The 23,737-nt window shown below is 42.2% G+C and overlaps 1 long non-coding RNA gene across 2 annotated transcripts in view; it reads left to right on the top strand.

The window, feature by feature from the left end:
- Positions 1-7,376: 7,376 nt before the first annotated feature.
- The window catches only part of LOC149975199 (uncharacterized), a 40,261-nt gene continuing 23,900 nt past the window's right edge, over positions 7,377-23,737 (top strand). Inside the window, exons 1-2 of one of the 2 annotated variants that reach the window (XR_016488937.1) lie at positions 7,377-8,071; positions 8,440-8,501. This is a non-coding gene — a long non-coding RNA (uncharacterized LOC149975199). The remainder of the gene's footprint in view (positions 8,072-8,439; positions 8,502-23,737) is intronic. The other variant, XR_016488936.1, reaches the window with a different exon arrangement.

Raw genomic sequence — 23,737 nt, 5'->3', positions numbered from 1 at the left:
GGGCAAAAAAATAAAAGTAAATGTTTCGATGCATGCCAGCAAAGCCACTACACTACACAAAACAACACTAAACAATACATTAATTGCATTATAACGGTGACAAGCACTGCCCACAAACGTTTAGGGCCTACATAAAGCTGTCCCAACTGCAGACCTTTCTTTCCAGCACAATGGAGTGAATCCTTATCACTACTACACCTGGTTATCAGTAGAGCCTTCTCTGGCAGTGAACAAATTAATTCAGCCTCATTTACTGGTTTTTTTTACAACATAGCTGATATGGCTGACCATATCTCCCTGGCATATTTCATCGTACAATTGTTCTTCCTTTAAAAGTTGCGTCCTACTGCAGCCCACCTTGCGGGCTGCTGAAGCATTCTATGGCACGTTATTTGTCAGCCATTCTTTACTTTAGTGCACGTTAGTGCTAGTTTGACCACCAGAGGGCAACTTTGAGAAGCATTTGATAGTCTCCCATTACTTGAACATTTAAAACCTTTTTTTTAACATGGGATTGATTTTAAGAAATCTGGTTTAATTCATTTGATTAATATTAAGATGTTTCTATTCCGAGAAAAACTAAACCCTCAGGGTTTCCATTAGGATAATTTTGTGCTGTACAACGTGACGGTCGGGAGTAGGCGTCACGACTCCCACCGAAGGTGGCTCCCCTGCCTGTTCGGGCGGTGCTGGGCCATCGTCGTCACCGGTCTACTAGCCGCCACAGATCCCATTTCCTTTTCTGTTAGTTTAGTCTTATTAGTTGCACCTGTTCCTTTTTGTGTTTCTTGATTTTTGTCTATTTAAGCCTGTTAGGCCCACTTAGGTTTGTGTGGGATTATTTTGTTCTCTGTCGGTTGTGGATGTGTTCTCGATTTTTTTTCCGGACTGTGTTTGGGCTGGTCAGTGTTACACGCCCTGTATTTGGTGAGACCGTTTTGTGCCGGGAGTATAAATCTTTCAAATCACGAGCCCTCTGCTCTCTGCGCCTGGCTCCTACCCGCCACTCCTAGTAACCTGTGACAGAATCACACACCTTTGAATATGGAGTCAGCAGGAGCAGCCGCATCTCCTCTCCGATCGATCGAGGAGAGAGTCCTTCATCACACGACCATTCTCCACCGGATTGGGTCGGCTATGGACCAGATGATGGAGAGGATGGACCGATGGGAGAGAAGTGGCCTCCCTACCTCACCTCCAGTGCCTCTTCCACCAGCACCACCTACCCCTCCTCCAGCGTCCGGATCCGGTGCCCTGCGTCTGGCAGGGCCCCAGGGAGTACGGTGGAGTGGCGGGTGAACAGCTGTTTCACCTGCGACAGGAGACTAGGAGCGCGCAGGACTTTGTACTGCAGTTCCGGACCTTGGCCGCAGGGGCGGGGTGGAACGTCAGGGCCTTGATGGACCACTATCGTTGTAGCCTCTGGGAGGATGTCCGCAGTTAGCTAGCTTGTCGGGACACCACCCTATCCCTCAACAAACTATTCAACATGTCCATCCGACTGGACAACCTGCTGGCTGCCTGCGGGCGTCCAGAACGGGCCCTGTTGATTCCACCTCCAGGCCCTCCTGCTCCAATCCCCATGGATTTAGGGGGAACCGAATCTGGAAGCTCCTCCTGCACCAGGTGTGGTCGGAGAGGACACACTGCCGATCGGTGCTGGAGGAGCTCGTCTGGGAGTCGGGATGGCAGGCAGAGCACTCCTCGTTCACCCCAGGTGAGTCAGCACCAGACTCATCCAAAGCTTCCTGTCGGCCATATGTTTTTATTAATTTCTTTCCCTGGTTTTTCTCCCTCTTTACAGCATAAGGTGCTAGTCGATTCAGGCGCAGCTGGGAACTTTATGGATCGTGGGCTCGCGTTAAGGCTAGGGATTCCCCTGATGTCGTTACACCAACCTTTCCCCATGCGCGCCTTAGTTAGCCGACCATTAGGGTCAGGGCTGGTCAGGGAGGCCACGGCCTCTGGACATGGTAAAGCAGGGATTAGTCTCTTCCTTATTGATTCACCTGGGTTTCCAGTGCTGCTGGCAGTTCCCTGGCTCATCACAATCCGGTGATTTCAATGAGACAGGGGGCTCTTCGAGGGTGGTCAGAGGAGTGTTCAGGCAGGTGCATAGGAATTTCCATCGGTGCGACAACAGTGGAGAGTCCAGAACAGGTTTCCACTGTGCGCATTCCCTCTAAATAGGCCGATTTGGCTATCGCCTTTTGTAAGAAGAAGGCGACCCAATTACCACCCCATCGACGAGTGGATTGCGCGATAAACGTTCTGGTGAACGCTGCACTTCCAAGGAGTCACGTGTACCCGTTGTCCCAGGAGGAGATGGTGGCTATGGAGACATACGTCACTGAATCTCTGGGACAGGGTACATTCGGCCCTCCACGTCACCTGTCTCCTCAAGCTTCTTTTTTGTGAATAAGAAGGAGGGAGGTCGGCGTCCATGCATTGATTATAGAGGTCTAAATTCCATCGCAGTGGGTTTTAGTTACCCGCTACTTCTCATCGCCACGGCAGTGGAATCATTTCACGGGGCGCGTTTCTTCACAAAACTGGACCTTGGGAGTGCGTATAATCTGGTGCGTATCCGGGGGGAGATGAGTGGAAGACCGCATTTAGTACCACATCTGGCCATTATGAGTACCTTGTCATGCTGTATGGGTTGAAGAATGCTCCAGCAATTTCCAATCTTTCGTAGACGAGATTCTCAGAGACCTGCACGGGGGTGGTGGGGGGTGGTAGTGTACATTGATGACATACTGATTTATTCTGCCACACACGCTGCGCACGTGTCTCTGGTGCGTAAGGTACTTTGGCGACTGATGGAGCATGACCTGTACGTCAAGGCTGAGAAATGTGTGTTCTCCAAACAAGCCGTTTCCTTCCTGGGTTATCACATTTCCACCTCTGGGGTGGTGATGGAGTGTGACCGCGTTACAGCCATGCGTAATTGGCTGACTCCGACCACGGTGAAGGAGGTGCAGCGGTTTTTAGGGTTTGCCAATTACTACCGGAGGTTTAGGTCAGGTGGCTGCTCTCATTACCTCACTGGTGAAGGGAGGGCTGGCGCGCTTGCGCTGGTCAGCAGATGCGGGCAGAGTTTCAGTCGCCTGAAGGAGCTGTTCACCGACGCAACCATGCTGGCGCATCTGGACCCCTCTTTGGCGTTCATAGTGGAGGTGGACGCGTCCGAGGCTGTGGTGGGAGCCGTGCTATCACAGCGCTCGGGCAGGCCACCAAAGCTCCGCCCCTGCGCTTTTTTTCAGAAGAAGCTCGGTCCGGCTGAGCGGAAATATGACGTGGGAGACCGGGAGTTGTTAGCTGTAGTCAAGGCTCTGAAGGTGTGTAGACATTGGCTTGAGGGGGCTAAGCACCCTTTCCTCATCTGGACTGACCATCGTAATCGAGTATAACCGGGCAGCGAGGAGATTGAATCCCCGTCAGGCTAGGTGGGCCATGTTCTTTATCCATTTCTGCTTCATGATTTCATATCGGCCAGGCTCCCAAAACACGAAGGCTGATGCCCTGTCCCACCTCTATGATACCGAGGAGCGGTCCATCGAGCCGACTCCCATCCTCCCAGCTTCAGGTCTGATGGCACCGGTGGTATGGGAGGTGGTCGCGGAGAAGGAGCGGGCGTTACGGTTGGAACCTGCACCCCCTCGGTGTCCAGCAGCGGTTCAGTACGTGCCACTTGGTGTCCATGATAAGTTGATTCGATGGGCCCATACACTACACTCTTCAGGTCATCCTGGGATCGAGAGGACAGTGCGGAGTCTTAGGGGGAGGTACTGTTGGCCCACATTAGCTAAGGACATGAGGTTTTATGTATCCTCCTGCTCAGTGTGCGGCCAGAGCAAGGCTCCTCGACACCTGACTAGAGGGAAGTTACAGCCCCTCCCCGTTCCACAACGGCCGTGGTCGCACTTGTCGGTGGACTTTCTCACCGACTTCCCCCCGTCTCAGGGGAATACCACGATCCTGGTCATTGTGGATCGGTTTTCTAAGTCCTGCCTTCTCATCCCGTTGCCCGGTCTCCCTACGGCCCTGCAGACTGCGGAGGCTCTGTTTACCCATGTCTTCCGGCACTACGGGGTGCCTGAGGACATTGTTTCTGATCGGGGTACCCAGTTCACGGCCAGAGTTTGGAGGCCGTTCATGGAACGGCTGGGGTCTTGGTCAGCCTGACCTTGGGTTTCCACCCCGAGAGTAATGGGTAGGTGGAGAGAGTAAACCAGGATATGGGTAGGTTTCTGCGGCCGTATTGCCGGGCCCGGCCTGGTGAGTGGGCAAGGTACGTCCCATGGGCGGAGCTCGCTCAGAACTCCCTTCGCCACTCCTCTACTAACATGTCTCCGTTCCAGTGCATGTTGGGCTACCAGCCGGTCCTGGCTCCATGCATCAAAGCCAGACCGAGGCTCCTGCGGTGGCGGAATGGGTGCAGCACTCGAAGGACACCTGGAGAGCCGTCCAGGAATCCTTAAAACAGGCTAGTGGACGGCAGAAGAAGAGCGCTGACCAGCACCTCAGTGAGGCCCCCGTGTTCGCACCGGGGGACCGGCTCTGGCACTCGACCCGAAACCTGCCTCTCCGCCTGCCCTGCCGGAAGCTGGGGCCGGGGCAGTGTGTAGGCCCATTTACTGTCCTGAGGAGGATAAACGAGGTGTGTTATAGGTTAGGGAGGTGCTAGGCGGTCATCGTCGCCGGTCTACTAGCCGCCACCGGTCCCTTTTTCCTTTTCTGTTAGTTTAGTCTTATTAGTTGCACCTGTTCCTTTTTGTGTTTCTTGATTTTTGTCTATTTAAGCCTGTTAGGCCCGCTTAGCTTTGTGCGGGATTATTTTGTCCTCTGTCGGTTGTGGATGTGTTCTCGTTGTTTTCTCCGGACTGTTTGTACTGTGTTTGGGCTGGTCAGTGTTACACGCCCTGTATTTAGCGAGACCGTTTTGTGCCGGAGAATAAATATTTAAAATCACCGAACCCTCTGCTCTCGGCGCCTGAATCCTACCCACCACTCCTAGTAACCTGTGACAGTAGGCTCCAGCATCAGAGGATTGGAGGATTCTAAATTAATATCTAAGGGACATATCATTTCCAAATCCTAACTGTAGTGTAAGCAATACTCATTTTGCCTATGGTAGGCCAACAGTATATCCAAAAATATTTTTTTTTATGATGTGACTCTCCGCCAATAATTACATTTAGAGGATTGGAGGATTCTAAATAAATATCAAAGGGGAATTTGTGATAATAACTATGGTGCTTTTACATCATTCTAAATTAGTTATAATAATAATAATCGCATTGTTTAAAAAGTAACGATATCTTGGAGATTTCGTTTTACCTAGAGTGAGCGAGAAAAATACAATTCTTGAACACGAGGTGAGACATTCTCACTCATTTGTAAATAAAGTCAGTTTGTAATTTAGAATTATTCATTTCTGGAGAAACCTAATTTGATTATTTTGCAGAAATCACTTGCTTATATTCAGTAAACACATATCTTACAAATATCATGTAATATAAATGAACATTATATTTTCTCAGAGCAGCGCGAAACGCTGCTGAATAAATGTCCGCAGTTGGAAGCCTATATTTAACGATATTTTGGAGATTATATGGATTTTTTTTAATGACAGTGAGCGATTGTAATCTGAATAAAGGCCAAAATATAGACCCCCTAATATCCATAATGATGCTGTACAATGTGACCCTGTGTGTTTGAAAGAGTATTTTCCAGTAAGCAACAATTAGTTTGCCTTCATTAGACAACTTTGTTCCAATATTTCTGTAATTCACTGATATTAATTCCCATAGTAATTCATTATGGATCCATCAGGAAATCAACATCTGCATTCTGAAAGAGTATTTTTACCATTATTTTATTAATGAAAGCATAAAGATGCTGATGAAGAAATGCAGTACAATACAGCATATGCTTTTACAATTGGATAATAAAACATTTTGAAGATACAGTTGAAGTCGGAAGTTTACATACACCTTAGCCAAATACATTTGAACTCAGCTTTTCACAAATCCTGACATTCAATCCTAGTAAAAATGCCCTGTCTTAGGTCAGTTAGGATCACCACTTTATTTTAATGTGAAATGTCAGAATAATAGTAGAGAGAATTTTAAGCTTTTTTTCTTTCATCACATTCCCAGGGGGTCAGAAGTTTACAAACACTCAATTAGTATTTGGTAGCATTGCCTTAAATTTTTTTAACTTGGGTCAAATGTTTCGGGTAGCCTTTCACAAGCTTCCCACAATAAGTTGGGTGAATTTTGGCCCATTTCTCCTGACAGAGCTGGTGTAACTGAGTCAGGTTTGTAGGCCTAGCTTTTTCAGTTCTGCCCACAAATGTTCTAAAGGGTTGAGGTCAGGGCTTTGTGATGGCCACTCCAATACCTTGAATTTGTTGTCCTTAAGCCATTTTGCCACAACTTTGGAAGTATGCTTGGGGTCATTGTCCATGTGGAAGGTCCATTTGCGACCAAGCTTTAACTTTCTGACGGATGTCTTGAGACGTTTCTTTAATATATCCACATAATTTCCCTTCCTCATGATGCCATCTATTTTGTGAAGTGCACTAGTCCCTCCTGCAGCAAAGCACCTCCACAACATGATCCCGCCACCCCCTTGCTTCAAGGTTGGGATGTTGTTCTTCGGCTTGCAAGGCTTGCAAAGGCTTCCTCCAAAAATAACGATGGTCATTATGGCCAAACAGCTCTATTTTAGTGTTATCAGACCAGAGGACATTTCTCCAAAAAGTACGATCTTTGTCCCCATGTGCAGTTGCAAACCATAGACTGGCTTTTTGTATGCCGGTTTTGGAGCAGTGGCTTCTTCCTTGCTGAGTGGCCTTTCAGGTTATGTCGATATAGGACTCGTTTTACTGTGGAATTTTTTTTACCTGTTTCCTCCAGCATCTTTACAAGGTCCTTTGCTGCTGTTCTGGGATTGATTTGCACTTTTCGCACCAAAGTACGTTCATCTCTAGGAGACAGAACTCATCTCCTTCCTGAGCGGTATGACAGTTGCGTGTCCCATGGTGTTTATACTTGCATACTATTGTTTGTACAGATGAATGTGGTACCTTAAGGCATTTGGAAAGGATGAACCATGCTTCTGGAGGTCTACAATTGTTTTCTGATTTCTTGGTTGATTTCTTTAGATTTTCCCATGATGTCAAGCAAAGTGGCACTGAGTTTGAAGGTAGGCCTTGAAATACATCCACAGGTACACCTCCAATTGATTCAAATTATGTCAATTAGCCTATCAGAAGCTTCTTAAGACATGACATAATTTTCTGGAATTTTCCAAGCTGTTTAACCTGTTAGAGCTCTAGGGGCGCTATTTCATTTTTGGATAAAAAACGTTCCCGTTTTAAGCGCGATATTTTGTCACGAAAAGATGCTCGACTATGCATATTCTTGACAGTTTTGGAAAGAAAACACTCTGAAGTTTCAGAATCTGCAAAGATTTTGTCTGTAAGTGCCCCAGAACTCATTCTACAGGCGAAACCAAGATGATGCATCACCCAGGAATTAGCAGAATTTCTGAAGCTCTGTTTTCCATTCTCTCCTTATATGGCTGTGATTGCGCAAGGAATGTGCCTACACTTTCTGTCGTTCGCCCAAGGTCTTAGCAGCATTGTGACGTATTTGTAGGCATATCATTGGAAGATTGACCATAAGAGACTACATTTCCCAAGTGTCCGCCTGGTGTCCTGCGTCGAATTCGGTGCGCAATTGCCAGCTGCTTCCACTTTACCATTTGATTCAGGGGAGAAAGCATGTGTCCAAGAACGATGTATCAATGAAGAGATATGTGAAAAACACCTTGATGATTGATTCTAAACAACGTTTGCCATGTTTTCAGTCGATATTATGGAGTTAATTTGGAAAAAAGTTTGCGTTTTGAGGACTGAATTTATGGATTTTTTTTGGTGGCCAAATGTGATGTATAAAACGGAGCTATTTCTAATACACAAGGAATCTTTTTGGAAAAACTGAGCATCTGCTATCTAACTGAGAGTATCCTCATTGAAAACATCAGAAGTTCTTCAAAGGTAAATGATTTTATTTGAAGGCTTTTATGTTTTTGTTAATGTTGCGTGCTGGATGCTAACGCTAATGCTAACGCTAAATGCTAACGCGAAATGCTAACTCTAGCTAGCTACTTTTACACAAATGATTGTTTTCCTATGGTTGAGAAGCATATTTTGAAAATCTGAGATGACAGTGTTGTTTACAAAAGGCTAAGCTTGAGAGATGGCATATTTATTTCATTTCATTTGCGATTTTCATAAATAGTTAACGTTGTGTTATGCTAATGAGCTTGCTGATAGATTTACACAATCCTGGATACAGGGTTTTTTTCATAGCTAAACGTGACGCAGAAAACGGAGCGATTTGTCCTAAACAAATAATCTTTCAGGAAAAACTGAACATTTGCTATCTGAGAGTCTCCTCATTGAAAACATCTGAAGTTCTTCAAAGGTAAATGATTTTTTTGAATGCTTTTCTGTTTTTTTGTGTAAATGTTGCCAGCTGAATGTTAATGCTAAATGCTACGTTAGCCATCAATACTGTTACACAAATGCTTGTTTTGCAATGGTTGAGAAGCATATTTTGAAAATCTGAGATGACAGTGTTGTTAACAAAAGGCTAAGCTTGAGAGCTAGCATATTTATTTCATTTCATTTGCGATTTTCATGAATAGTTAACGTTGTGTTATGGTAATGAGCTTGAGTCTGTATTCACGAACCCGGATCCGGGATGGGGAGATCAGAAAGGTTAAAGGCACAGTCAATTTAGTGTATGTAAACTTCTGACCCACTGGAAATGTGATACAGTGAGTTAATCTAAAATAATCTGTCTGTAAACAATTGTTGGAAAAATGAATTGTGTCATGCACAAAGTAGATGTCCTAACCAACTTGCCAAAAGTATAGATTGTTGAAAAACAAGTTTTAATGACTCCAACCTAAGTGTATGAAGACTTCCGACTTCAGCTGTATAAGCCACTTACATTTGTTTATTAGGCTACTGTGCTGTCTGACAAGTAAACAGCCTTCAAAACATACTGTTGGGAAAGTGCCTAATTCCCTACATTAGGGAGAACAAGCCATGTCTAGACTTTCTCAGTGACCTCAAGTACCTTCAATAATGGCTGTACTAGAAAATACGGGCTATTAATTTGTAAATAAAGCCAGTTTGTTATTAAGAATTATTTATTTCTGTTTTTAGAGGGAGAAAAAACAAAAACCTACAGTCATCTCATTGGTCTCCCAGTCAAGGACAGCATTGAACCTGCATCTGTAGCAACACAACTTGCTCTGCTATGCAGTGTCTTAGACCATTGCATGATGTGACAGGTCGGTAGTGGCCTACAGTACTACAGTAAGAGCAAAATAATCCTAACAAAGTAAAATAATAAAAACCTTAGTGTAATTCATTCTCAGTTAAAGACACAGTAGGACCCAAAAGCATAATCAGTGCTCTAACTCACCCTTGCACTGGTCTGGAGCAATTAAGTGGTGAAGCAGGGTACCGTACAAAACCAAAAACTACCTCTAAATTCCACGGCGTAACAGCATAAATTTTAAAGGAGGAACCACTGTATGCAGCAGCATATTAGACATTTTTGGACTCACCTTGTTGTGTGCGGCGGTCCTTCGTTAGCAAATTCTGTTTTCAAAGAAAAGATTTACAATTCCGAGTTGGATGACCTTTCAGAACATATTTCTTCAGTCTGATTTCCCAGTTGCAATGCTTGCAGTTTGCCACGGTCACTGATTCCTTCCAAACAACTCATTGTTGAATTTGAGATTTCCAACATGTGTAATGTCCAATGGTCGATGAGCACCAATATGTTTTAGCTATATTTTCTCTTCATTAGACAAGATTATGAAAGTAAGATGTTGACATGATCAGTCCAATCAAAGCTACTGTACATATAACATGATTTGACATAATTTCTGTGGCCAATGACCTTGAGCCTTCTTGGAAGGGCACTTGTAATATAACTATATGGCTGCATTCCAAACACTTACAAGACACACCCTATACCCTCAGCCCTCAAATTAAGTGGACACGTCAGACGTCATGATAAGTCATCAGAAGAGTATACACTTGCAGGGCGAGGGAGGAAGGAATGATTTTTAAATGGACCCAAAAGCTAGGATATGCATATAATTGGTAGATTTGGATAGAAAACACTCTAACGTTTCATGTCTGTGAGTATAACAGTACTGATATGGCAGGCGAAACCCCGAGGACAAACCACCCCCCCCCCAAAAAAAATTCACCCTACCACTGTTTCCAATGGCTGTCATTTTTATGAGGCAAAATCCTCCCAGATTGTAGTTCCTAGATGTCCACTAGATGTCAACATCCTTTAGAAAGAGTTTCAGGCTTGTTTTTGGAAAAATGAGCTAGAATTTGTAGTTTTTCTAGGTGGCTCCCATTTAGGCTGTAGTGTTTTCATGAGCGTGGATGAGAGTGCGTTCTTTGTTGTTTATCTCCGGTAAAGACAACGATTCTCAGTCTTAAATGTTATGGTTTATTTACATATAAGGGTACCTGAGGTTTGATTATAAACGTTGTTTGATTTGTTTGGCGAAGTTTATTAGTAACGTTTGGGATTCATTTTGTATGCATTTTGATGGAGGGAAACTGGTGGATTATTGACGAAAGCGCGCCAGTTAAACTGAGTTTTTGGGGATATAAAGAAGGCCATTATCGAACAAAAGGACCATTTGTGATGTATCTGAGACCTTTTGGAGTACCAACAGAAGACGATCATCAAAGGTAAGGCATTTATTATATCGGTATTTCTGATTTTCGTGGCGCACATGCCTGGTTGAAATATGTTTTTCATGCTTATGTATGCTGGGCGATGTTCTCAGATAATCGCATGCTGTGCTTTCGCCGTAAAGCCTTTTTGAAATCTGACAGAGCGGCTGGATTAACAAGAAGTTAAGCTTTATTTTGATGTATAACACTTGTATTTTCATGAATGTAAAATATTTATATTTCTGTAATTTGAATTTCGCGCTCTGCAATTTCAACGGATGTTGTCGAGGTTTGCCACTAGCGGGACGCCTAGCCATATTATCTTAAGAGCGGGTGAGGTGGCGATGACTGGACTGGCTTCCTCTCTCACATCAAAACATTCCTGCAGACGAGAGACAGATGGATAGTGTGGTGGATTAATTTCTGTATTACCAAATGAGGAGAGAGACAAACTTCATACACCAGTGAGAGTTATACTTAAACTTCATCTTTAATAATAATTAAGCTTTGCAATAGCATTTGACTTTCAACAATTCACTATTTCTAATGAACCGTTGAGTGACTACAGAAAATTACAAAGATCTTTTATAGCCAAGATACACCCCTCTCAACCTACATGACGAACCACAGATCATAGGAACTCTTCACAAAGGGACTTTATAATTGAGAAAGGAGTATCCCTTAGCCAGATAACATTCACTATAAATGATCACTCAGTTTGGTCCATAAGACGAGGTTCTAATCTCGTTCCCGATACTTCATAGTACAAAAACACCAACTCATCCAATGGCATATATCAATTGTCAACTCTAGATACTCCCATCTTAAGTAAACCCCGTCTTGACCCCACTCCTGGACAAGCTCACTGAGGGGAGTGAGCCTCTAGGTCAGACAGTATCCCAGGATAAGTGTAAGATCAGAGAGGACATACAATGTTTCCAGACACTGCCATACACCTCTCCCAAATGGGAAAAGGAGGGAGTGACTGGCGCACAGACATTTTGGAGACAAGTAATTCGTTCCCCATTAATCACGCCATCCCTTCACATGGTTTAAGAATAGGTAAAGACACATGCACATATGAAGACAATGTTCCATTCTGTCCTCTTCCCTTTCTGATATTCTGCATAGCCCAGGGACATGTGAAAGACAAGCCTGACCTCTCCCCTCTCTGGGCTTCAAGTGACTGAGCCCTAGCTGAGGCAAAAGTGCAACTGCCATCACTATAGTCCAAAGGGATACAGTCTAATGACAAGTATCTCACATAAGCATATTATGCAAATGAAACATCTTAATTATCTATGTTACCCAACTAATTCTGATTAATCTGTCACAATATAGAGAGAGCAAGATTAAGCTTTTTTTTTTTTTCTAACACGGTAAGTCATCATAATCATCAGGAGATGAAATGCAAAACTGACTTTGGATCATTAACTCTGGGACTATTACATCTCTATCTTTATTTCAGCGTAAAGCATCTCTTTAATAATACTTCCTGTGAACCCGACCAAGTGACCTCTGTGTCAGCCAGTTTTATGATTCTTATCAATGTAGACGAGAGACAGGGGAGCAGGAACAGAGTATTTTTGCCGAGCAATGCAATGAAGCTGGATCATTCTGACAATGATACCTGCACCCTCTACAAGCTGTAAAGACTCCCTAACTCTTCGCCATTGTACACGATGGCCCATTGCTTGGAGACTTCATTTGACCATACAACAGCCCACATGGGGCATCCTTGCCTGGCCCTGACTTTCTGGTGAGAACTCATCTGACATATCAGAATAGCATTTCCTGACAGACGTGTTCTTTCATCCTTCTGTAAAAAAAGCTAACCGTTACACTGTCAGGAAATATGATTATAAACTCAGCAAAAAAAGAAACATCCTCCCACTGTCAACTGTGTGTATTTACAGCAAACTTAACATGTGTAAATATTTGTATGAACATAAGATTCAACAACTGAGACATAAACTGAACAATTTCCACAAACATGTGACTAACGTGTCCCTGAACAAAGGGGGTCAAAATCAAAAGTAACAGTCAGTATCTGGTGTGGCAACCAGCTGCATTAAGTACTGCAATGCATCTCCTCATGAACTGCACCAGATTTGCCAGATCTTGCTTTGAGATATTACCCCACTCCTCCACCAAGGCACCTGCAAGTTCCAGGACATTTCTGGGGGGAATGGCCCTAGCCCTCACCCTCCGATCCAACAGGTCCCAGAAGTGCTCAATGGGATTGAGATCCGTGCTCTTCGCTGGCAATGGCAGAAGACTGACAATCCTGTCTTGCAGGAAATCATGCACAGAACGAGCAGTATGGCTGGTTGCAATGCCATGCTGGAGGGTCATATCAGGATGAGCCTGCAGGAAGGGTACCACATGAGGGAGGAGGATGTCTTCCCTGTAACGCACAGCGTTGAGATTTCCTGCAATGACAACAAGCTCAGTCCGATGATGCTGTGACACACCGCCCCAGACCATGACGGACCCTCCACCTCCAAATCGATCCTGCTCCAGAGTACAGGCCTCGGTGTAACGCTCATTCCTTCGACAATAATCGTGAATCCGACCATCACCCCTGGTGAGACAATCCCGCAACTCGTCAGTGAAGAGCACTTTTTGCCAGTCCTGTCTGGTCCAGCAATGGTGGGTTTGTGCCCATAAGCAACATTGTTGCCTGTGATGTCTGGTGAGGACCTGCCTTATAACAGGCCCACAAGCCCTCAGTTCAGACTTTCTCAGCCTATTGCGGACAGTCTGAGCACTGATGTTGTGATTGTGCGTTCCTGGTGTAACTTGGACAGTTGTTGTTGCCCTTTTGTACCTGGTGTGATGTTAAGATGTACCGATCCTGTGCAGGTGTTGTTACGTGGTCTGCCACTTCGAGGACGACCAGCTGTCCGTCCTGTCTCCCTGTAGCGCTGTCTTAGGCGTCTCACAGTACAGACATTGTAATTTATTGCCCTGGCCACATCTGTAGTCCTCATGCCTAAGGCACGTTCACGCAGATGAGCAAGGACCCTGGGCATCTTTCTTTTGGTGTTTTTCAGGGTCAGTAGAAAGGCCTCTTTAGTGTCCTAAATTTTCATAACTGTGACCTTAATTGCATACCGTCTGTAAGCTATTAGTGTCTTAACGACCGTTCCACAGGTGCATGTTCATTCATTATTTATGGTTCATTGAACAAGCATGGGAAACAGTGCTTAAACCCTTTACAATTAAGATCTGTGAAGTTATTTGGACTTTTACAATTTATCGTTGAAAGACAGTGTCCTGGAAAATGGACGTTTCTTTTTTTTGCAGAGTATATATCGACTATGAAACAAATAGCACATTGCCTGCTTTTGAGTTGTCATGAAAGAAAGTTAGATGAATTCAACTGAAAATGGTGAGAATAGCCATTCATAGCTAAATATGTTTGGTTAGCTTGAGAATAGTAATTGTATGATTTATCATTCTACGGTATGTATGTAATATAGTCGAATATTATGAACCGACAATTAATCGTAGAAGTTGGACGGAAGAACGCCCAGTGCTGCTTACCTGAGATGCCATCATCACACAGTCTTTTGTTGGTGTCCGCTATGACTTCCTTTGAGTCAGACAGAAAGGCTGAACAGTATTGGTTGTAGCCAAACTGACACAAAAAATTGCCAAAATGGTGGGTGGTGTATAGAGATTTTCATTTTTTTCTCAAAATATTTTGGGGGAATGAAATTAATAAAGTTTTGTGCTCTATTACAAGATATTTGAATGCAAAAATGTTTTACTTTGAAGCCTCGTTTTTGCTTTCAGAACAATTGTTTTTGATTGAAAATAAAAACGTTTTGCTCTTGACAAAAAGACACAAATGTACCTCCATGGCGTATAACAATTTGCCTGTGAATAAACAGACCTTCATACAAACTTGCTGTGCAGAATTCTTGACGCACAACCGAAGGTGCTGCCATATCCTGCCAGCACACCCACAAGCAAGCCACTCAGGTGGAGAATGACGCGTGGAAGAGGGCAAGGAACGAGATGGGAGTAACAACAAGTTTGTTGCAAGTTGGGGAGGGGGGCTAATATCTGAACAATAGACTATTCAACCTTTACTAAACACTAGTCTAATAGCCGAGTTAGGTGTGAAAACCCCCCGTCCTATCACAAACCAGATTTGCCCTAATGACCAAGGGGGAGTTAGAGCACTGATTATGCTTTTGGGTCCTAATGCACCACTGTATCTCTAACTGACAATGAATTGGAAATATAACCAAAAAATTGTGCAGAACTTCAAATGAAACAAGCAGGGAGTAGGTTTTGAACCCTCAACCTTCTTGCCCGAAGTCCAGCGCAATATCAACTGTGCACCAAAAGCATGCTCAAGCCGCAGAGTTGATAGAGCACGTCCTCATGGTAGCTTGCTACTCAATGTAAATAAAGTAAGGACTTTTCTAAAAAGTTATCGTGTGTTGGCTGACAATTTGTTTGCTACGCTGTCCTTACGAACCACATAGCATATCATTACAGCAGTATGTAAAGGAATTTTAGCTATCTACCTAACGTTAGTAGTTATACATCAAACTTGGCAGTATATTAACTATAGGCTAACTACCCAACCTTTATTGACTTGATTATTCCCGTCATTCTTAGCTTAGCTAAATAGTATAGTCGTTGTGCGTTCTCAATGGACACGCCGGTGCTTTCGTAAATCCGCTCTGACTATCTACTCAGATTATATGGCACTATTGTCTGAGTGTAACAAAGCACAGAATAATGCATTCACAAGTCTCAACACCTGTTGAATATGGCCGGTGTCAGTAAACATCAGCAAAAGCAAATCGTAAATACATTGTTTCCAGCAGCACAGTTAGTCACCAACACTCTGGTAAACACGGCAACTGCCTAACCAGCTCCGCTAGGGCGAGTAAAATGGTCAGACTGGTCTCATTTGTGTCTGGAAGTAACTAGCAAGCTAGCCAAAGTTCGCTTGGGTGCTTGACTGCCGTTGTAAGTCCAGTGTGCGCTCGGAGAGCGAAACCTTTTGAATTTACAAACTGACAATGCTTTGAATTTATGGGCACAGGCACTCCAGATTGAATTTTACTACGCAAGTCAGATAATAAGAACAAATTGTTATTTACAAGGACATCCTACTCCTTCCTCCCTGTCGGGGAATTGAACCCCGGTCTCCTGCATACTTTGCCCGCACGACAGGAATTCTTTAGCTGTATAGCCCAGTACTGTACTGCTGACCGTCACATTGTACAGTGCCAAATTTTACATTCCATCCTAACAGAAATCCAGACGGTTTTTAACTTTTCATGGAATAGAAACACCATAGTATTAATCAAATGAATTTAGCAAGTACCAGGCAAAAGTTTGGGGACACCAAGTAATTCCAGGAATTTTCTTTAATTTTACTATTTTCTACATTGTAGATTAATAGTGAAGATATCACAACTATGAAATAACCCATATCGAATAAGAAGTTAACATCTCTAGGGTATGTGGGACGCTAGCGTCCCATCTGGCCAACACCCAGTGAGGTTGCACAGCACCAAATTCAATTACAGAAATGCTCATAAAAATTCAGAAAACAAAACATATTTTACATAGGTTTAAAGATTAACATCTTGTTAAACCGACCAGTGTCATATTTATAAAATGCTTTTCGGGAAAAGCATACCTAGCCCAGAACATACCTAGTCCAGTTGACAAATTATTACAAACAGTAACCAGCCAAGCAGAAGCGTTACAAAACTCAGAAATAGAGATAAAATGAATCCATTACCTTTGATGATCTCCATATGGTTGCACTCAGAAGACATTCATTTACTCAATAAATGTTATTTTTGTTCGATAAAGTCTCTTTCTATCCAAAAACCTCTGTTTTGTTCACGCGTTTTCTTCAGTAATCCACAGGCTCAAACGGAGTCAAAACAGGCAGACAAAAAATCCAAATTGTATCTGTAAAGTTCATAGAAACATGTCAAACGATGTTTATATTCAATCCTCAGATTGTTTTTAGCCTAAATGATCTATAATATTTCAACCGGACAATAACGTTGTCAATATAAAAGGTAAACAAGAAACGCACTCTCTCGGGATTGCGCATGAAAAAGCTCTGTGAAACCTCAGGGTCCACTCATTCAGATTGGTCTTACTCCCTCATTTATAAGAATACAAGCTTGAAACAATTTCTAAAGACTGACATCTAGTGGAAGGTATAGGAACTGCAAATCGAGTCCTAAGTCAATGGATACTGTAATGAAATTAAATAGAAAACTACAAAAGCCACACAAAAAATACTTCCTGAATGGATTTCTCTCAGGTTTTTGCCTGCCAAATAAGTTCTGTTATACTCACAGACACTATTTTAACTTTTTTGTAAACTTTAGAGTGTGCTATATACATATCTTCTGGGCCTGAGTAGCAGGCCATTTAATTTGGGCATGCTTTTCATCCAAAATGCAGAATGCTGCCCCCTACCCTAGAGAAGTTAAGAATACATTCTTATTTACAAGGACAGCTTACTCCTTCCTCCCCATCAGGGAATTGAACCCCGGTCTCCCGTGTGCCTGTATTTTGTAGTACAGACATGGCCTCCTCTCCCTTATGTAAGGAATTAGGCCCTTTTCCAGGTTTACTACAGTATGTATTGTAGGCTATGTTTACTTGTCAGACTGCACAGTAGCCTAATAAACAAATACATGTGGCTTATATCTTCAAAATTCTATAAATGTGTTATTATCCAAATGTAAAAGCATATACTGTGCAGTACTGTATTTCTTCATCAGCATCTTTATGCTTTCGTTAATAAAATAATGATAACTCTTTCAAAATGCAGATTGATCTAGCTATGGATCCATAACAATTTAGTGTGGAAATAAATATCACTGATTTACAGAAATATTGGAACAAAGTTGTCTAATGAAGGCAAACCATTTAGAATCCTCCAATCCTCTTCTGATGTAGCCTACTCCTGACCTTCACGTTGTACAGTGCAATATTTTCCACTCCAACCTAACGGAAACCCTAAGGGTTTCGTTTTTCCTGGAATAGACAAACCATAATATTAATCAAATTAATTCCCATATACTATGTTATTACAAAAAAGGTTTTACATTCTCTGGTAATGCCAATATGGAATACTTTCAAATGCTTCTCAAAGTTGCCATCTGATGGTCAAACTAGCACTAACTTGCATTAACAATTTCATAAAGTGCCCCACAAGGCGTGTTGCAGTATGACACAACTTTTAAAGGAGCAACCACTGTACCAATGTTGACCATGATTACAGTAATTGCAATCATCAATCTGCGAACGCAGACCTACATTAATTAGTGGTCTTTGGGTTCCTGTGATCTGTTGACTTGTGATCTGTGATCTGTGCTGATCTACTGAGAAAATAGGACAGACTCTGGGAACATAATTGCATTGTTTTTTGATTATCTGATTACACCTTGAACAATGTGAGTGTCATGATTTGTAGAAAAGGCGTATCATGCGACTCTGTTTTGTTTGCACAATATTGAAGTAGCCGAGGCAATTATGTGGGCACTGTTAGTTTAAAAACACTGTAGGAATACTTTTAACTTCTGAATTGTGACAATGTTGTGTTAGGACGTTGGTGAAGGAGTCAGGTGCAGGAGAGCAGAGATATCTGAGATGCATACTTTTAATAGGCAAGTCCACCAAATACAGGTATGGCACAATCCAAAAGTCAAACGCCCTCGACTGTCACGGCCTGACCTTATTTCTCTATTTGGTTAGGTCAGGGTGTGATTTGGGGTGGGCATTCTATGTTGTTTGTTTCTATGTTTTGGCAGGGTATGGGTTCTCAATCAAGGACAGCTGTCTATCGTTGTCTCTGATTGGGAATCATACTTAGGCAGCCTTTTATCCTTTTGGTAGTTGTGGGTAGTTGTCTTCGTTTGTATAGCCTTACAAAGCTTCACGTTTGTTTTTGTTGTATTGTTTTGTTGGTGACATTTGCACATAAAGAAAAATGTACGCTCACCACGCTGCACCTTGGTCCATTCCTTACGACGATCGTGACATCGACAACAGAGACAGCCGTTACTCACGCAAGGAGGAACAAACAAAGCTCCTAAATAACACTCTCTTATTCAATGAGTGAAAAAAAACAATTGGGCACAACCTCACCGAGCTCCATCACAAAATAATACAACCACGCACAAACCTAGGCAGGCAACAGGGTAAATATATACACACATAAATTAAGGCAAATGAAACCAGGTGTGACAGAACCAAAGACAAAACAAACAGAAAAGGATAAAAGGATCGGTGATGGCTAGTAGGCCGCCGAGCGCCGCCCAAACAGGGAGAGGAACTACCTTCGGTGGAAGTCGTGACATAAATACAGCACTGTAGTTACAATAGCTCAGAATATAAATGTATTACGGTGCTTGAACGGCTGTTGATCCTTGTAGTGATTTAAATACTTAAAGATTAATATCAAAATCCTTGCAATTTCAGCTTTTGTAATATTACTAATTGTATTTATTTATTATAAAAAGGGAATTGCCTTTGGTTCCACTCGCGTTTTCTAACCTCCCATATTTTCATGATGAGATATTGTGAAATGGTCTGAGGTGCTTTGTTATAGAGGGAAGGAGAAGACCATAATACTGTCAGGCAGTATTATTGCAAATGAAAACAGGCCCTGGTTAAAAGTAGTGCACTGTAAAGGGAATATGGTGCCATTTGGGATGCAGCCTGTGTAACTCAACCTCTACAGGAAGTACTCAGACTACAGGAAAATGTTTAACAAGAAACACAGTCACTGTAAAGTGTAACAAAAAGTTTTGGAAATTGTTGCATCCTTCTTTATAGTTTTTTAAAAAACTCTCCTTTTAATTCCTAGCAGTCTCTATCTTTCAGGCTTTTCCTTTAATAAAAAATGTCAGATTCTTGATGTGTATTGGTCCTGAGAGTGAGTTTTTCAGCATGGGAAATGTGAGAGCTGAGGGTGCAGTGTAATTAGATAACCCTCAATTATATTGCTGTAATTAATCGTGTGGTGATTAGGAATCAAGAAGGGCAAGCAGGCTCATTTTAATCAGGCTTATTGTCAATAATATGAATCAGGTCAACCACAACGCTTCCTGTTCTATCTGAGCGTGCAAAACTTTGCACTGCCAAAACTACCACACGCATACACCACACAAGTGTCCATTTACTGTAGAAGCAATTAGTTGAGTATGTATAGATGGATGGATGTAATGTACGTATCTCACTACATTTCTACTGCAGACTCTGTGAAGATATGATGGCCTATCTGAAATACAAGCAGTCTCCAGAGTAATGTCTTTTTTATTACATCAGTCAAATATGGCCTCATCAAAGAATCTCATGAAATTCACTCTGGAATGTTTTGCCCTTCAAAGCATGCTGGTGTGCTGTGCCTGTACAGTTAGGCTTGTGGATGTGAGATCAATTTGGACACATAAGTCTGTGTGTGTGTGTGTGTCAAAAAGACTTGAATGTTTTACTTGACTGAGAGAACATTAAATTGGCTTCAGGTCCATTTTCAATTAATTACGCTGGGGTTTTGTCAATATTTGACATAAATAAAACCCAGACATTGAAAATTGTGTTGGTGTTCCGGTGGAAATTAATTTCCACCATTTTCCCTCTGCACACACAAGCAATGCTAATTGAAGATGTTTATTAAGAGACAAAAGCAATTAGAGCTTGTATGGCGGTAATCAGCGTTTCTCTCCATCTTTTAGCTCCTCTTCACTGACTGGCTGGCTGGCTTAGGGCTCTATTCAATGTATCGCTGAACCACCAGAAATGTTACTTCATTTCCAATTGGACTGACATATGCAGTATTTACCGTGAATGCAGTCTCCGCTAAATGTGAGAATTTTGTCTTTAAATGTAAATTACGCTGTATCGCTGAACTTCCTCAATACGGATTGAATAGAGCCATTAGCCTTGACTTCTGATCTTAGTGGAGCACAGAGAGAACAATCATTCAGTCAGAAGAGAACGATCAGAAAAATACACTGACTATAAAAAATATTAGGAACACCTGCTCTTTCCATGACAGACTCTGGTGAATCCAGGTGAAAGCTATGATCCCTTATAGATGTCACTTGTAAAATTCACTTCAATCAGTGTAGATGAAGAGGAGGACATAGGTTAAAACTTCTTCGGGATAGGGGGCAGCATTTTCACTTTTGGATAAATAGCGTGCCCAAATTCAACTTCCTGCTACTCATCCCCAGAAAATAAGAAATGCATATTATTAGTAGATTTGGAAAGAAAACACTCTGAAGTTTCTAAAAGGGTTTGAATCATGTCTGTGAGTATAACACAACTAATGTAGCAGGCAAAACCCCGAGGACAAACCATTCAGATTTATTTTTTTTAGGTCACTGTCTATTCAATGTTTTTTCATTGGGAAACCAGATTATTAAGGGACTTGTTTGCAGTTCCTACCGCTTCCACTGGATGTCACCAGTCTTTAGAAATTGGTTGAGGTTATTCCTTTGTGTAATGAAGAAGTACAGACATCTTGAATGAGTGTCACTTGAAGTGTACTTTTTGAGAGATGACTCGAAAAGTAGCGTCAGTTTGTTGTCTTCCTGTATTGAACACAGATCATCCCGTCTTCAATTTGATTGATTATTAACGTTTAAAAATAACTAAAGTTTTATTACAAAAGTAGTTTGAAATGTTTTGAAAAAGTTTACTGGTAACTTTTGAGATGTTTTGTAGTGACGTTGCGCAAGTTGGAAGCTGTGTTTTTCTGGATCAAACGCGCCAAATAAATGGACATATATCGATGGAATTAATCGAACAAAAGGACAATTTGTGATGTTTATGGGACATATTGGAGTGCCATAAAAAGAAGCTCATCAAAGGTAAGGCATGATTTATATTTTATTTCTGTGTTTTGTGTCGCACCTGCAGGGTTGAAATATGCTACTCTCTTTGTTTACTGTTGTGCTATCATCAGATAATAGCATCTTATGCTTTCGCCAAAAAGCCTTTTTGAAATCTGACATGTTGGCTGGATTCACAAAGTGTAGCTTTAATTTGGTGTCTTACATGTGTGATTGAATGAAAGTTAGATTTTTATAGTATTTTATTTGAATTTGGCGCTCTGCATTTTCCCTAGCTATTGGCCAAGTGGGACGCAAGCATCCCGCCTATCCCAGAGAGGTTTTAAAGAAGGATTTTTAAGCCTTGAGACATGGATTGTGTATGTGTGCCATTGTGAGGGTGAATGGGCAAGACAACATTTGTAAGTGCCTTTGAACAGTAGGTGCCAGGTGCACTGGTTTGAGTGTGTAAAGAATTGCAACACTGCTGGGTTTCTTCTCTCTCAACAGTTTCCTATGTGTATTGAGAATGGCTATCCGCCCAAACACCATGGGCCAGTATCCCTGTGGAACCCTTTCAACACCTTGTAGAGTCCTTGCAGTCCCCAACGAATTTAGGCTGTTTTGAGGGCAAATTCAATATTAGGAAGGTGTTCCTAATGTTTAGTATACTCAGTGTCTTTTCTGAGTGTAAAGAATTGATCATTCTACTTAGCCGTTTAACACAAGCTAATTATAGCAATTAGGTAATGTTGTTAAGTGTCTCCATTCATGCTTTCTCTCTGTCTTTCTCTATAGACACACATCACATGCAGTGCCAGAGTGGATACAGAAGACAAGCTCTACAGAAGACACACTGAGGCTAAAGCTGAAAAGGTTGAATACAAAACATTGTGTAGGAGTGGACTGTGTGTGCCGGGGTGTCATACCAACATCCCCATACAGCATGAACCCAATTACCTCCATGAACTGCTGTATTGCCCATCGATCTAACAACTTTTTCACAACTGTTTATATAACCTTGGTACAAAAATCCAATTACGTCATTCATCATGGACTTTTTTATTCCACCACTTGACCTTAAAACTTCTTAGGGCTAGGGGGCACCATTTTCACGTCCGGCTGAAAAGTGTGCCCAAAGTAAACTGCCTGCTACTCAGGCCCAGAAGCTAGGATATGCATATTATCAGTATATTTGGATACAAAACACTCTGAAGTTTCTAGAACGGTTTGAATGATGTCTGTGAGTGTAACAGAACTTATTTTGCAGGCGAAACCCCGAGGACAAACATCCAAGATGTTTTTTTGAGGTCACTCTCTTTTCAATGGGAATCTAGAATTCTAAGGCAGTTGCTTGCAGTTCCTGTCGCTTCCACTAAATGTCAACAGTCTTTAAAAATTGGTTGATATTTTTAATTTGTGTAATGAAGACGTAGCCCTGTTCAGAACGAGGGTTGAGTGAAGTGCACTGTTGTGGTTGGGGCGCGTGACCTGAAAGCTCGCTCCACTTTGTTTTCCTCCGGTATTGAACATAGTTTATTCCGTCTTAAATTGTATAAATTATTTACATTGAAAAATACCTAAAGTTGGATTAGGAAAGTTGTTTGAAATGATTGGATCAAGTTTACAGGTAACTATTAGATAATGTGTAGTCATGTTGCGCGAGTTGGAACCGGTGTATTTTCTGAATCATACACGACAAATAAAAGGACATTTTGGATATATAACGACAGAAGTTATTGAACAAAAGGACCATTTGTGATGTTTAATGGACATATCGGAGTGCCAACAGAAGAAGATCTTCAAAGGTAAGGCATGAATATGTAATTTCTGACTTATGTGTTGTGCCTGGCGGGTTGAATTATAATTTTCATGTGTACGTTTGATGGGGCGCTGTCCTCAGATAATAGCATGGTTTGCTTTCACGGTAAAGCCTTTTTGAAATCTGACACTGTGGCTGGATTAACAAGATATTCATCTTTAAACCCATGTATAACACTTCTATGGTTTATGAATTATTATTATGAGTATTTCTGTTTTCAAATTTGGCAAGCTGCTATTTCACTGGGTGTTGTCAAATCAATCGCGTTAACGG

Source organism: Oncorhynchus mykiss, chromosome 19 (genome assembly GCF_057628025.1).
Source record: "Oncorhynchus mykiss isolate SJ-2025 chromosome 19, ASM5762802v1, whole genome shotgun sequence".
NCBI classification, from domain to species: domain Eukaryota; kingdom Metazoa; phylum Chordata; class Actinopteri; order Salmoniformes; family Salmonidae; genus Oncorhynchus; species Oncorhynchus mykiss.
The sequence above is the reverse complement of the archived record's forward strand: the minus strand, read 5'-3'. Positions and strand labels throughout refer to the sequence as shown.